Source organism: Pinus tabuliformis, chromosome J, assembly GCF_031772625.1.
Source record: "Pinus tabuliformis cultivar Carrire ecotype Pingquan chromosome J, CPIR1, whole genome shotgun sequence".
NCBI lineage: Eukaryota > Viridiplantae > Streptophyta > Pinopsida > Pinales > Pinaceae > Pinus > Pinus tabuliformis.
In genome coordinates, this window is record NC_142295.1 from 1193551116 (window position 1) to 1193566575 (window position 15460).

Sequence of the window (15460 nt, forward strand, 5' to 3'; positions counted from 1 at the left end):
ACGCTACTTCGTGTTTAGTGAACCTGCGTGTATACGCAGCTTTGTCAAGATGAACCCCCATATACCTCTCTTTTTTCATTCTTTGTATTCTGATCTGTAATTCTTTGATGTTAACCTGCTGCACTGTGAACTATCATCTGAGAGAGTTGCCATTGTACATTATTTCTAAACTGATTCCTGCATTTTGTCACATCTATAAACACAACTGCCATGTATTCTGTCACATCTGATATCTCTCTGTAGATTCATCTAGTTACCCTATACAAGTGAGTTATTCTGCTACAAGTGAGTTGCCATCAAGTACAGCACATGCATCATAATGCCAACAATCTCCCCCTTTGGACTTTATGGCAACCATGTTGGTGTTGATTATCGAAAGTTGTAGAAACTGTTAGAGATAACAAGCAACACCAAAATACTCTCCCCCTTTGACATCAAGGGCAAAGGGCGGACCAAGATATTCCCCCCCTTTGATATCAATGAAAAAGGGCTGACCAAAAGCTGAATATAAACATTGATCATTCTCCCCCTAAGCACATGCTGAATTTTCTGATTAAACTCCCCCTTTGTACATGCTGAGATACACTATATCATCCATGCTACCCCTGAGCACACGCAGAGTCTGCAAATATTTTCCAAAAGAATAACATGACTCTCTAACTCAACTAAGTGACTCTGACCTTCCTATCACTAATGACTCATACATATATCAATCTCCCAACTAAGTTGGGATATACCAAATTTGACTCATCCACCCAACCAAGTGGGGATATACCAATTGTTTATACATGACAGAGATTACATCGTCCATCCCTTGCAAAGTGGGGATACAAATTACATCATATGACCAAAAAGGACTCAAAAAAAGACAAATTATTACATCAACCCTATTTATATGACCTTTACATCGAATGATATACATGACATTTATAACAGATATCAAATATCTAAACAAGACCATGATAGTCATCAGCAACTATCATACACCATGTATGATTTGCTCCATAAGTATCTGTCAACAGCATCCAGACCAGCAACCTGTATATGTCCATCATTAGTTCCCAAGATATGACCGTGTAAATATCATCAACCTATGACAAAGTATGTCTGCATATAGATATCAACTCATCCTCTTGATCTCATTAAGATCAACTTGCTTCATTTCCTTAGTAGAAAGAGCCTTATCATAACCTCCCAAGAATCAACTCAACATATGTCATATCTCCAAGCAGTGACACAAAATCATTCACACCATATCATATGTGAAAACACCATAGTCATCACATTATGATCTTTCACAAGAACCCTTAATATATCTACCATGTGTCATCACTAAGGAACATCCCACATCTGACAAACATCAACCATGATAATCAACCTATCATCATAAGGTAAGAACTCATCATCATTATGTGTCTAAGTAAGCCATGTCTTCAAATAGTTACATCTTCATGTGACCTGCGATAACACCATTCTCTTTGCCAACCAAAAATATTTATAAATATGAAACTTAAGTAATCATCCTTGTATCTAACATACTGTATATCCATCAAAGAGATAGCAATATATATCTAGTAAATGATGAGCTCATGGTCCTTTGCCAAGATTTCTTTATACCATCAAAAACAACAATCCTCAACCATGTGAGAGCCAAGAACTATAGGAATCCTGCATCATATCTGCACCATATGAACTTTATGCATCTTTGAAGACATGATGTCAGCAACATAAAAGAAATAATTGGCTCATCATCAAATAATAAAGTTGTGTACTCAATCTTTGTACTTCTCCTTGTCCTTATGAAGATCATCATGTAAGAAACATATATGTACTATATACATCATCAAAAGTCATTCACAATTATCCATAAATCTGATCTAAATACCAACTTATGCGATCCCAAATATCATCTGAGATTTTAACATGGGCAACTCATACCTATAACATAGCAAGCCATATAAGCATTATCATCATTGATTAGGTACCAAAGACTTCTAACCATAATGCCAATAATGCTTTATTAGAAGCATAGCATGTTCTCCCCTTGAACTTGTTCCACCTATTCACTGTCATATCTGATCATTGCATATATCAGTAAGAAGTATCAAGGCATCATCATCAATCATATATACATCAAGTTATCAACAACTTGTGAGGATCAAAACACTTCTAAATAACATCCACAGACTGTAGTCATCTACGACAGAAAAGATAACTGATAATTGTTTGAATCATATCACATCGGTTTTTCTGAGACTATCCCACATCATTTTTCTCAAACTACATATACACGATTGTGCAGCTTCGAACTCGCGTATATACGCGACTTGTCTTCATGAAACTTGCGTATGAGATTTAGAACATTGAAGTTTCATACTTTCAGCTTCCGTTGAGTCTGTCATGTCTGTACATTGTGCCATGCCATATTTTTCTGACTGTACTTCCTTCTTCTTCCATATCTTCGAGTGTGATGATGTTTTCTCCTTTTGGTATGGTGCCCGAAATTTTCTCCTGCATTCCTTTGCTATATGTCCAAACTTGTTACATGCATAACATCTTACATGTTTCATATTTATTCTATAGCATTCAATGGCTTTGTGACCAAACATATTGCAAGAAAAACAATATCCCTTAAAGTACCTGGAAGCCGATGATCTTTCTTTGTGATGATCTTGAACCATTCTACTTCCGCATATCGCTGCAACATGTCCAAGATTATGACATATAAAACATTCAACATTATCCATTTGAGGAAATAACTAACTATCACTTCCATAGTTAGGAGTAAAAGATTTTCTTTGAAGAAATTCTTTCCTTGGTTGTCGATGGGATTGACTTCTCATCTCCTTGTTGAGCATTTCAGATTTTGCATTAGAGTTCCTTGCCTCACTTTGTGAGCTAGATTCACCTTCATGAAAACCAAGACTAGTTTTGATGGCAGGAGACCTTTGACTACTGAGAATATCATCCAAAATCTTAGTACTATCTTGAAATCATAAAAGTTTATCCTTTTCTCCTAATTTACCTTTTAGGATATTTACCTCAACTTGATATTTCTCTTCCTTTTCAAGATATTGTTTCTTCATGATTTCTTCATCTTTTCTTTCTTCTTCCATCTGTTTCCTTAATTCAAGAACTTTGTTTTCTTGTTCTTCAAGAGCTTGGAGTAGTTCCTCATTTTTCTTATTTGATTTTTCAAGATATTCTTTTAGAGAGAGGATCTTAGCTTCAAGACTTTCATAGTAACTGGATCTATATTTGAGTTTCTTGATTGTTGTACTCCTTATATTTACTTCATTTCTTAATGAGTTCACTTCATCATGTAGCTTTTGACATTGATCTTACTTTTCCTTGTTTCCTTCCTCTAGTTGAGCTTTTAATTTGGTAGCTTCTTCTTTGAAGGCACAATCTCTTTTGTCCAATAGATCTTGTTGATCTCTAATTTTGTCTGTGAGCCTTTTAAATTCTGCCTCTATTTGATATCTTTCTCTCTCACCCATAAGAGAAAATTCAGTTGTTTCGCTATCACTTTCATCATCTTCAATTGAATAGAGAAATGTAACACCAGAGGATAATAAATTCGTACCTAATAGTTATTTTGTTTGTTCATCTTCATTATGAGGTGATTATGAATCTAAAGAGTTGCTTCCACATAATCCCCAATCGACTCTCCCATTGTCATAGTTCCTTTGAGATGTCTTCTTCTTCTGAGACACTTTCTTCTTTAGCTTCTTTCCCATTGTTCTACAGATCTCCTTCAAGTGATCAAGCTTCTACCAAACGACCTGCTCTAATACCAATTGTTGGAAATAATACTGAGAGGGGTGGGGTGAATCAATATTAGTCAAGTCAATAATATTTTTCTTTTCATACTCAAATTTATATACGCTACTTCAATGAAGGTAACCCGCGTGTACACGCAACTGTGTTTAAGGAAACAAGCGTATATCCAGCAAACTAATGATTCAATTAATTCATCATATGTTGATCTTTAATCTGTGCATCAATACTTTATTAAACATTAAACAGTAACCATGTGCAGTTAATAACATATTGAACCATCACACATAAGCAACACACATGAAAACCAAGAATTAAGGTGGAAACTCAATGTGGATGAAAACCACCTACTGCTGTCATCTCTGTCTTCTTTTAATAATAAGAAAATATGTTTACAACATTGTACTGGTGCATACTCATACCAGTACGCAGGCTTCTACCTGCAAAAGGTAACTATCTTCTCTCATTCTCCAGCTTCTACTGGAAGGGAGCTACAACCCCCTAGCTCTTGTACTAGCCAATATGTTTACTAGTACGTAGGCGTCGACCTATAGAAGGATACAATCTTCTCTCTTCCTCCAGGGGCCATGTTTCATAAATTTTCAAACTGGATGCTCCTGGTACACAACAATACACATGAAGGCCTCGTTTCATCTAATTTTCATACTGGACCCATTATCAACATTGAAGCTCAAAATCAATCACCACTGCACTACAACCATCAAATACATCTGCATGAACCAATCATTGAAACTCAATCATAAATCTCTAAATCACCCATAATTGAATCACTGAAATTCCATCATCATTGAAACAAATCACAATCAATCAATCTGAACATTCAGTATACTGTCATCAAACTACAGTCACCAGAACACAGAGCAGAACCAAGAATTTTGCAACAATAGTTAGATCCACTTGTAATTTCAAATATCATATTACATAATGTATACGCTACTTAGATGTGTTGAACTAGCGTATATACGCACTTTTATCAAAGCCAACTAGTATATATATCTATAAATATTAATTCATAATTTTGCAGCTATTACAAACTTCAGTCATACCCAGATCATAACATTTACAGAACAACACATGCGTCAGTATCAGAAGACTATACATGATAAAACCATATAGTGATAATTCATTTCAAGCCTTAAGATCTCGATCCATTATTAGATCTTATCCCTCATCAACCGCTAAGGTTCATCCTTGGTTCAGATCAAACAAAGCACCATAAGCCGATAACCTGCATACTGGATCTCACACTTCATCAGATATTCAATACTTTCACACCCTGGCCTAATGATCTTCTTCTCCTTATATAGTTTTAGGCCTTTCTCAATACCATGCATCAAAACCACTTATGACCAATACCTTGGACCAAATACCTAGGGTCAATACCTCGGATCAAATACCTTGGACCAATACCATGGATCAAAATACCTTGGACCAAATACTTGACCAAAAACATAGTTTTCCAATATATTCGTGCTTTTCCTTCTGTGAAAGTGCATGTGTACATATACGCTACTTCGTGTTTAGTGAACCTGCGTGTATACGCAGCTTTGTCAAGATGAAGCTACGTATACCTCTCTTTCTTCATTCTTTGTAGTCTGATTTGTAATTCTTTGTTGTTAACCTGCTACACTATGAACTGTCATCTGAGAGAGTTTCCATTGTACATTACTTCTGAACTGATTCCTGCATTTTGTCACATCTGTAAACACAACTGCCATGCATTTTGTCACATCTGATATCTCTTCTGTAGATTCATCTAGTTACTATATACAATTGAGTTGTTCTACTACAAGTGGGTTGCCATCAAGTACAACACATGCATCATAATGCCAATAAGTGTATGACTGGTTACATGTCGTGATATGTCGCTTACATGTATCATTTCGTACGATTGGTTACATTCTTGTTTGCTTGGTTGCATGTATAATTCTAGTAGGTTTGGTTACAAGTATTGTTCATTTATGCTTGATTACATGTGTTCATGCATGTGTATGGTTGGTTACACATTGCTTATGTATGTTCATGTTTGAATGTTGTCAAGTGTACAATGATGTAGTGGTTGTTTTCATGTATGAGGTCGTGATGTGTGTTATTGTTAAGGTCAAACATTGATGGATGGACCTTAGCTAGAATGATGGTTGCATGGTCATATGCTTATGCATTATGTTTATATATGTTGTCATGAGTATGTTATACATGTATCACTTTGATTTATTGATCTTGTAGACAGGCTATTCTCCCTGAGCTATACAAAGGTACATTGGTTGTTGTCATTTGGTTTAGCTGACATGATATACCTTGTAGGAAGAAATATAAAATGGCTATCAAGATGGTAGACTACAAAGACTCTCCTTATGAATTACAAGAGAAATATGGTGTTGGAAACTCTTCTGATTTGCCAGATATGCTAAAAAGCTTAAAGGAAGAAATAAGGAGTTGTAAGGCAGATAATGACATAATCATATAGGCACATGAGAAGCTAGCAGAGATAAATGTAATGGTACTTCAAATTTTGTCAGATTTGCAGCGACAGAGACCACATCAGATCAAACATGAGTAGGAGGAAAAAGCTAATGGGGCATATGGTAGTAGGTCGCATGCTGGTCAAATGTCAGATAGTGGTGACATGTTCAGAGATGGCCGATTGTTAGACACTCCGGATAAGGGGAGGGATAGACACAAGTATCATTCTAGTTCTAGTTCTGACAGGCATGATGATCAATATCATTATCATCCTTACAAGAGGTGTGATATGGGATACTTTATAGATGAGTTTAAGAAAGAAAATCCACCTACTTTTGATGTAGAGATGAAGAAATCGCAAGATGAAAAGGCATGGTTTCTTGGTATGAAGAATTTCTTCAGGTTGCATGATTATTCGGGGAACATGAAAGCCATAGTAGCTACATTCAGTCTCAAAGGTAAAGAATACATTTTGTGGGAACATGTAAAGAATGTTAGAGGTATACATGAGGAGGATTTGACTTGGAATGAGTTTGAGCAGTTATTTAAAAGGAAGTACCTATCAGAGAGATACTTTGATGATAGGGAAAAGGAATTCTATGAACTAAAGATGGGATCTATGACAAATAATGAGTACATTAGCAAGTTATTGGAGCTACTAAGGTATGTGCCTTACCTCAAGGAGGAGAAGGCCAAGATTCAGAGATTCACTAGTGTGTTACCAATGGAATTCAAAGATAGGATTTAGTTTAATGAGCCTAGATTATTGGAGGAGGCCATCTGAAAGCTAAATAATTTCTATGAAAAATTCGAAACGTAGATTTGGGACTAAGCTAGACTTAAAAGGCAATGCAAATAACAAAGGAAAATGGGACAAGAAGCGAGTAAAGCCACAAGATTCGGGTCATAAAGAGAATGTTGCACCATATAATATGTTAAATGCATCAAATAGAGGATAGGGACATCGATCTAAGGAGTAGAATAAGGGTGAAGGTTGGAATCCTATAAAGCGTTAGACTTGTGGAAAATATCAACGCAGGAGAGATTATTCGCAGAATCAGGGTGGTATACCTCAGATAGATAGTGCATAGGAAGCACAGACTATTGGGGATGTTGGTCAGAGCGTTCCTCATATTTATGCAGCATTAGATAACAAATAGGCAGACCATCAAGCATCTATCATTGAGATGGATGGTAAGCTTTGTGATGAATTTATTTCTATTTTGATTGACCCTAGATATAATTATAGCTATGTTAGTCCTAGCTTGGTGGATAATTGTGGTTTGAGTAAGGAATTGCATGCAGAGTCTTGGTTACTGCAATTGTCTATAGGTACAAAGAAGTGAGTTGATCATTGGGTAAGAGCTTGTGCATTGATTTTAATGGTATGCCTACTGCAACACATTTGAAAGTATTACCATTGGGATCATATAGTGTGTTTTTGGGAATGGATTGGTTGTATATTCATAGAACCAAGGTGGATTGTTATGACAAAGCTATTAAGTGCTTGGATTAAAATGGGGAACCAAGAGTCTTACAAGGAAAGAAGAAAGTGACATTATTTAGGATGGTGACAACTATGCAAGAAAAGTGCAGTCACAGAAAAGGGTGTGTGTGTTACAGGGAAAAGTGTCTATGCAGAACTACTAATCCCACTAAGGGTGGTAGCTACCTTAGAAATAAACAAAGTAAAACTACTTTCGTTTTCCTTTATGAAAGATAGATGAGAAAAGAATAAAGGAGACCAACCTCTGTCTTGCGCTTGGTTCCTTTCTCGATTCCTCTCTCTTCTGATAGTACTTTGCTACTTGCTTTCTTATATACCCAGCTTCACAGAGTACCTGTAGAATCGAAGCAGCATAACACTATACGAGAACATGGATCTATTATCATAAACAATCTAGGATCAGATGTAAATTGACCATACAAATGCATAAAACATAAATCACACAAGAGTATGGAGGAAAACTTGAATAGCTTTATTGATAATCAAGAAAGAGCCAAGAGAGTTACAACCAATCATTCTGGCCCAGCATCATCCTCTCAGCAAGTGAGCCCTTCTTCACCTCATGAAAATCTTAGATCACCCAACACTATGATGTTGCCTCAAGAAACCAACAGCAATTCCTTACAAGATGCAAAATTCCAGCCTCCATATCTCTGGGATGAGGGATCCATATATAGATGTCTGCAAGGGAGATGAGTCAGCTTGTGATTTGATTAGTTTCTTCCCTCTGATAGTTCTTGATTCCACTTGGAGATTGATGATCTCTTACTCATCCCTGGTTGAATTCAGAGAGGCAAGTGTCACAGGAGAAGTTTCTGGAAGATTCCATGCTTTTCCACCTCGCGGATTGACACTACCATTTGTCCCTTCTCGCCCATCGCACACCATAAAAGGTCTTTTTTAAATGCAACGCACCTACTGTGTGTATTTAGGTGAGATGCAACGCACTTTGCCTATGGAGCAGGTGAAATGGTCCAGTTTTGACCAGTTCTGAGCAGTTTTTCATGGAGAACTTCTGGGAGAAGTTGTAATCAGTTGACCTTGTTCTTTTATGGGTTGGAACAACACTTTTAGGGACTTAGGAGCCCTTAGCTTATGGACATTTATGCTTGGGGTTACAGTGCCCAAAAATGTCTATAACATTTGCCCCCTAAAGCATGAGGTCGTTAATCTTTTTTATGTCGGGTGAAATGCTTTATCATGAGGATCTGAAGTTCTTTCAAGATGGAAGGAGACCTGTAATAAGATACAATACAATACATTATCTTCATAATATTTTCATGATCTAGCTGAGGCGGGCATTCCCATGCTCAGCTTTATAAATTCATTTTCATGTACATAGGACAGACAATCGTCTGAGTGTAGACTGATGATTCTGGTAGAGCCATCATCCCTTAGATTGGATGATTATCTGTGCAACAATGATGTACATTTGATGTCTTTATTTTCCTGTATATATATATCGCAGCCCAGATGGATGAAACTAGATCTGGGGTCTTCAATCTCGTTCGATCTTCACTCAAAGTACAAGTCGATCCATGTGAGAGATGTTCTGGAGTCGAACATGGAAAGACATCGCCTGATTACCAGCCAATGATGTAAGCTGTTAACAGGCACGAGAGGAATCACCGATAATGATAATGATCCTCAAGGTACTGTAGTACAATTCACGTGGTGTGAATAAGGGACTTGGCATTGAACACCATGCAAAATCTTTCGGTCGAAGGCCATTGATGTAAACCTGTCGCCGGAAGTGAGAAACTTGCCATTGAGGCATGCAAGCTTCAAAGTACTGAAATGGGTGTTCCTAGATTGACTTCTTGGATAATGAGCTGATGTCAACAAGAAGCGATCCATCATAGGAGGGCCTTAATGAATCCCACATTAATGACACGGAATGGAGCAAATGATTTTAATGGAGGTGAAAATGATCTGGTGATATAAGGTTCAGGGTGGCAGTCATGAAAGAATGGAGCGTAAATGTATTGCAGCGGGTGAGACACAGGTGAATTTTCTGAGTGACTTCTCTTAAACATATCGGCGACACTGACATGATGGATTGGTAGCATTAACCCCAAATGTGGATGGTATGATGTGACCATGGTGATGTGACCGGTGAATGAAACAACCCAACCCGACTTGGATGTGGAGTGAAAGTGTCATGTTCAAGAGCGACTTGCTACCAACAAAGTTTCTTCAAGTTTTCTTCCCAATTTTTCCCCAGTCATTGCTGACCAGTACCTCTTTATTTTTTTCAAGATTGAGGAGGATAACATATGCTTGTTCTATAATTTTCCCTTCGAGCAAACCCATCGCTATGTTTTAACGAGCCTAGCGATAGTGAAACTCGTTCTTGTCTATTATGGACAAGTTTGTCGCTATTAGGTTCTAACAAGTTTAACGACAAAGATAAATCGGTCCTTTTCAATTTTAGAGAGTCTGAGAAGGGACGTAAAGGAAACTCCAAAAATCCTTTTTCGTCATATAATCCCTTAGGTCCGAAAAAGTATAAAACAATACAAAAGGGATGAATTTTCGGTACTTTTAACGAGCCGAACAAAACAAGTGCTCGATCTTTTTGTGTAATAATCCCTCAGGTACAAAAAAGATTAAAATCTAAAGGAGGGATAGCACTTCCGGTCACTTTAACGAGCTGGAGAGGCCAATGGCTCAGCAATATTTTCATATTTTATGAGTCAGCTGAAAAGAGCTTAAAGGAGACTCATTTTTTGAGGAACGAGTGATAAATTTGGGTAGCAGCTGATTACAGGTAAGGTTTGGAATTTCCCAATCATGGTAGTGTTACAAGGATGGCTAATAGAATCACTCTTCGCAACTGTTCCTCAAAAGGGGTAAACAATCAAGTTGAGGTGAATGATCGGCCAATACAAAGTGGAGGTGATGATGAGAATACGACCAAGGCTTCAAAGGCTGAAGTACTACATTCACGATGGTTGTTTACCGGAAATTGGTTCATTTCTTGATGAGCTTAAATGTTGGGGGAAACATTTGCTCATTGCTTATGTTTATTTTTTAACGAGCATGAAGTCCGCGTTAAAACTGCTCGATTAATCCAGTCGTATAATAAGAATGTCTCATATATAAAAACGACATTATTTCAAAGCTTTGCCCCACATCCTTTCTTTATGCAAGTTAGGAAACGACCAATCCTATGAGTTTAAAGGGTTAGAGGACCTACAAATTTAAAAAAATAAATGGTCACTCTTTGCTTGCATGCCCCCAGGTATAGAGACATAGAGTTTCAAGGTTACCCCGCAATTTCACAGACAAAACATTTGTTTTGCCAAAAGGCCTACCTCTTTTAAGTTACCAAATATTGTTCTATTTGTACCACAAACAAAACACTTCTTCGGTGATGTCTACCGAAATAGACAAAGGTGAATGGCGCAGACGCCTCCACTCACATAACTTTAACGAGGGAATCTTGTTCCAGTCCAACCCCCTTTTCCAATTTCGGACGGGAGTGTCAGACTAGTCATATATCTCTCGCGGAAACCTACCCTATACCTGGAGTTTTCCTGCCGAAGCAGACCAGGGTGCATGCCCCCTGGGTTTCAGTCATGTCCCCCGAATTACTCGCGCACATCAGGTGGATGGATTGGGGATTGATGAGACATTCCTTGCGTGAAAAGACCATTCCGGGATGGTATATGACTATTTGCTATGCGTGAACCGGGGAATGGAAGCTGGTCTACGAGCTTGACCACTCTTCCTTCGTGTGGAAAACACATTACTCTAAAGAGTGATGAGACAATGGATCCCATGCAATAAATATAGTCTCGTCCAAGGAGTAGATTATAATCCAGGGGTCCTTGGACTACCATTACATTCATGTGAATGGTTTTCCCTCTCAATGTTATGGGCACATTAGGAAGGATCCCTAACGGTCGATTGGTTCCTTTGTCAAAACCTGTTTGATTTCTCATCTCATGCAAAAGCGATGGCGAACCAAGCGCTTTCCAAGCAGTCGAGGAAAGGATACTCACAGAAGCCCCTTCATCTATTATGTTACTGGCCATAACCATTCTATATATTTGAGCAATGATTCGGAATGGTATACTAGCCGGTAAACGGGGTCTGCCTAGCAGATTCCAGTCAAAGGAAACAGCTAGGTTGCTTGGAGGTGGGACCGAATAGACGGACGGGTACGACTCTGACGAACTTCCTTCCTTTGGTAAAGGAATGGGTGAATTGCCCCCATGTTCATCGGAGTTTGTGCTTACGAAAAGAATTTGGACGGTGTCATCCTTGTTCTCTTCAGTGACTGTATCATCTGAAGATGGAACCTCTGAAGGCAAGACCGGGTCAACTGCCGCCTCGACCTTTTAACTTTCGTCTGGTATGGATTCAGATGGTTTTTCTTCAATGATAGATACTTTGGCCGACCACCTGGGCGGGTCATCCAGATTTTCAACTAGTGACGGACTCGGCAAGAGTTTCTTATATCCAAGAGGAAGTCGTAACGGTGAAACCGGATGATCGTCCAAAACTCTTTTAGCCTCGTCTAAGAAGGGACAACGGTGTACGGCGTGATCGCATTCACACAGTTTACAAGGAAATTTGATTTTTCCCTTTTTTCCAGGGGCTTCACTTTCACTAGTCGATGGTGTATTTTCAACATGATCATCAGAGGTTGACGACATCGGGTTGTGCAAACGAGGAGACCAGTCCCTTAAGATCTGAGGGATGCAAGGACAATCTCTATGAAAGTGGTCTCCCTTGAAAATGACACATGGCGATTTAGGCCTGGTCGGTACAGTGTGTGGATTTTCGCTAGACGACGCTTGGTTACCCCTTTTTGCCTTTGGCTCCTTCTTCTTCTTCTCTTTCTTCTTCTTTTCCTTCTTCTTCTCAGGTACTTGATTTTTGGCTTTACCAGCCCCATCAAGCGAAGAGGAAGGAGGAGAGGAGGAATTGGACGAAGTATAGGGTTGGGGGGTAACTCTGGAATTGTCTAGTTGTTTACTCGATTGTTCAGGAATCGCGGTGTTCTGAACGACAAAGGTTGAGAAAAGCCATACGGGAAAACCAATTTTCAATACTGGAAGCAACAATGTGGCCATATGGGGTGCACCAACATCTCCCCAAGAGGAGAAGGGACTAAGATTTCCTCCAAGGGGAACTCCTTGGTTGGTGGACTCCATTTTCCTCAACCTAAGACCAACGTAGGGAAGGTGATGATTATTCCGTTTAAAATAAATTTTAGATGCTTTGACACAACTTTTTTTTTCAATTTTAAAGAGTCGAGAAAAAACAAAAGATGACTCTAGTCGCCTTCGATTTTTAATGAGCCTGAAGTGACAAGTGCTCAGATGGACCTTTTCCGTTAAGGAGTCTGAAAAGGAATGAAAGGGACTGCTCTGGAAATCTAGACAGAGGGATTACCAAACCAATCGCAAAACTGCAAAATACTTTTTACGGTACGACAGTCAATCTTCCCGAATGTTGTGTTCAGTGCATTGCGATCGATAGGGCGGAAGACACAGCTTCCTATGGATAAAGGATTAAGCCTATTGTGGTCTCCCAAAATATACTCGATGGTACGTGGGAGCACAAGTCTGTACTGGCACTTATCGTCTCAAAGTGGAGGAATCACCCAACCAACAGTGAAAACAACAGTTACCAGGCTTTACGACGCCGGAATACGTCTCTAGCCTAGACTTCTAGATGTTGTGCGTTAGGTTCCAAAGCGTTGTTAGATTCATTAAATTTATTTTACAGTTGATCTTGCTTAAGAAATTTGCCTTTCAGGTTCATTGCATGATGTAGATGTACACTTCCTAAAATGCAATCTAAGATGATAAACAGTCGTTTTATCTTCTTTGTGCAATGAAAATCCTAGCTACTAAGGAAAGAGAGACAGTATTCTTTCAGCAAAGAGCATAGAGAACACACTATATGCACTGTCCTAAATCAAACCAATCAAACTACCTAAATGCAAATGCACAAGCATGTATTTGTTTCCAGCCCTCTTATTATGTGAATGATAAAAAGAAAGCTAATGCGCAAATCTGAATTATTTTTCAAAGCGACAATTACTAACAAGTTTCTTTTCAAAATCAAAATGAAGAAAATGACAACACTTTGCGATTTGGAAATGAAAACTTGCTTTCGACATTAGAAAAACTACTAATTAAGATCGAATATAATAGTAATAGGGTAATCGACTATCAAGAACAATCAAATTCTCTTCTATGATTGAAAACGACACTTGCGACATTTTCAAATCAAGAAACGACAGTACAATTACGTTACTTCTTTGTAAAGGAGAACTGAAAATGACTCAAAAAATACATAAAAACATTTACAGTTCTTTGCACAATGGAGGCGGAATAACAGCAAGGAAAGGGGTTTCAAACAGAGGTGTACTGACTACAGGCAGCAAAAATCTTGAATAGATCTGAAAAGAGTGAACACAGAAACCAAAATTTAGGAACAATGCCTAGTCTGATCAGTGCACCTGTAACATAGTGAAACTGAAATGCAACGCACCTACTACACTCGGGAAGTGTGCTGAATTTGAGATTCATAGAACAGACAGTGCGATGGACCAGGGACGAGACTTTGATTGGGTTCCGGGTCACAGTTTGCAGTTCAGTTCAGGGATTTTGGCCGAGCAAGTGGTAATCAGTAAATCAATCACAAGGGTAGATCTAAGGAGGTTACAAGAGCCACCATGAGGGAAATTAGAAAGCTTGTAAATCAATTGTTTAATTCATAAACAAAACCTGGAGATTGATTGAAGCAGCGTTGATCTACTTTACACTTGCATAGCAAATGCAGTTCGAAGGCTAGGTGGCTTGACTTCAGGCTCTATCTGTAAGTTTATAAAGTAAACAAATGTAGATAAACAATCAATCTATTCACTCCCCAGCGGAGTCGCCATTTTGTTACAGTGAAAAGTGTCTATGCAGAACTGCTAATCCCACTAAGGGTGGCAACTACCTTAGAAAAAAACAAAGTAAAACTACTTTCGTTTTCCTTTATGAAAGATGGATGAGAAAAGAAAAAAGGAGACCAACCTCTGTCTTGCGCTTGGTTCCTTGCTTGATTCCTTTCTCTTCTGATAGTCCTTTGCTACTTGCTTTCTTATATACCCAGCTTCACAGAGTACCCGTAGAATCAAAGCAGCATAACACTATACGAGAACATGGATCTATTATCATAAACAATCTAGGATCAGATGTAAATTGACCATACAAATGCATAAAACATAAATCACACAAGAGTATGGAGGAAAACTTGAATAGCTTTATTGATAATCAATAAAGAGCCAAGAGAGTTACAACCAATCGTTCTGACCCAGCATCATCCTCTCAGCAAGTGAGCCCTTCTTCACCTCATGAAAAGCTTAGATCACCCAACACTATTATGTTGCCTCAAGAAACCAACAACAATTCCTTACAAGATGCAAAATTCCAGCCTCTGGATCTTTGGGATGAGGGATCCATATATAGATGTCTGCAAGGGAGATGAGTCATCTTGTGATTTGATTAGTGTCTTCCCTCTGATAGTTCTTGATTCCACTTGGAGATTGATGATCTCTTACTCATCCCTGGTCGAATTCAGAGAGGCAAGTGTCACAGGAGAAGTTTCTGGAAGATTCCATGCTTCTCCACCTCGCGGATTGACACTGCCATTTGTCCCTTCTCGCCCATCGCACCCCAT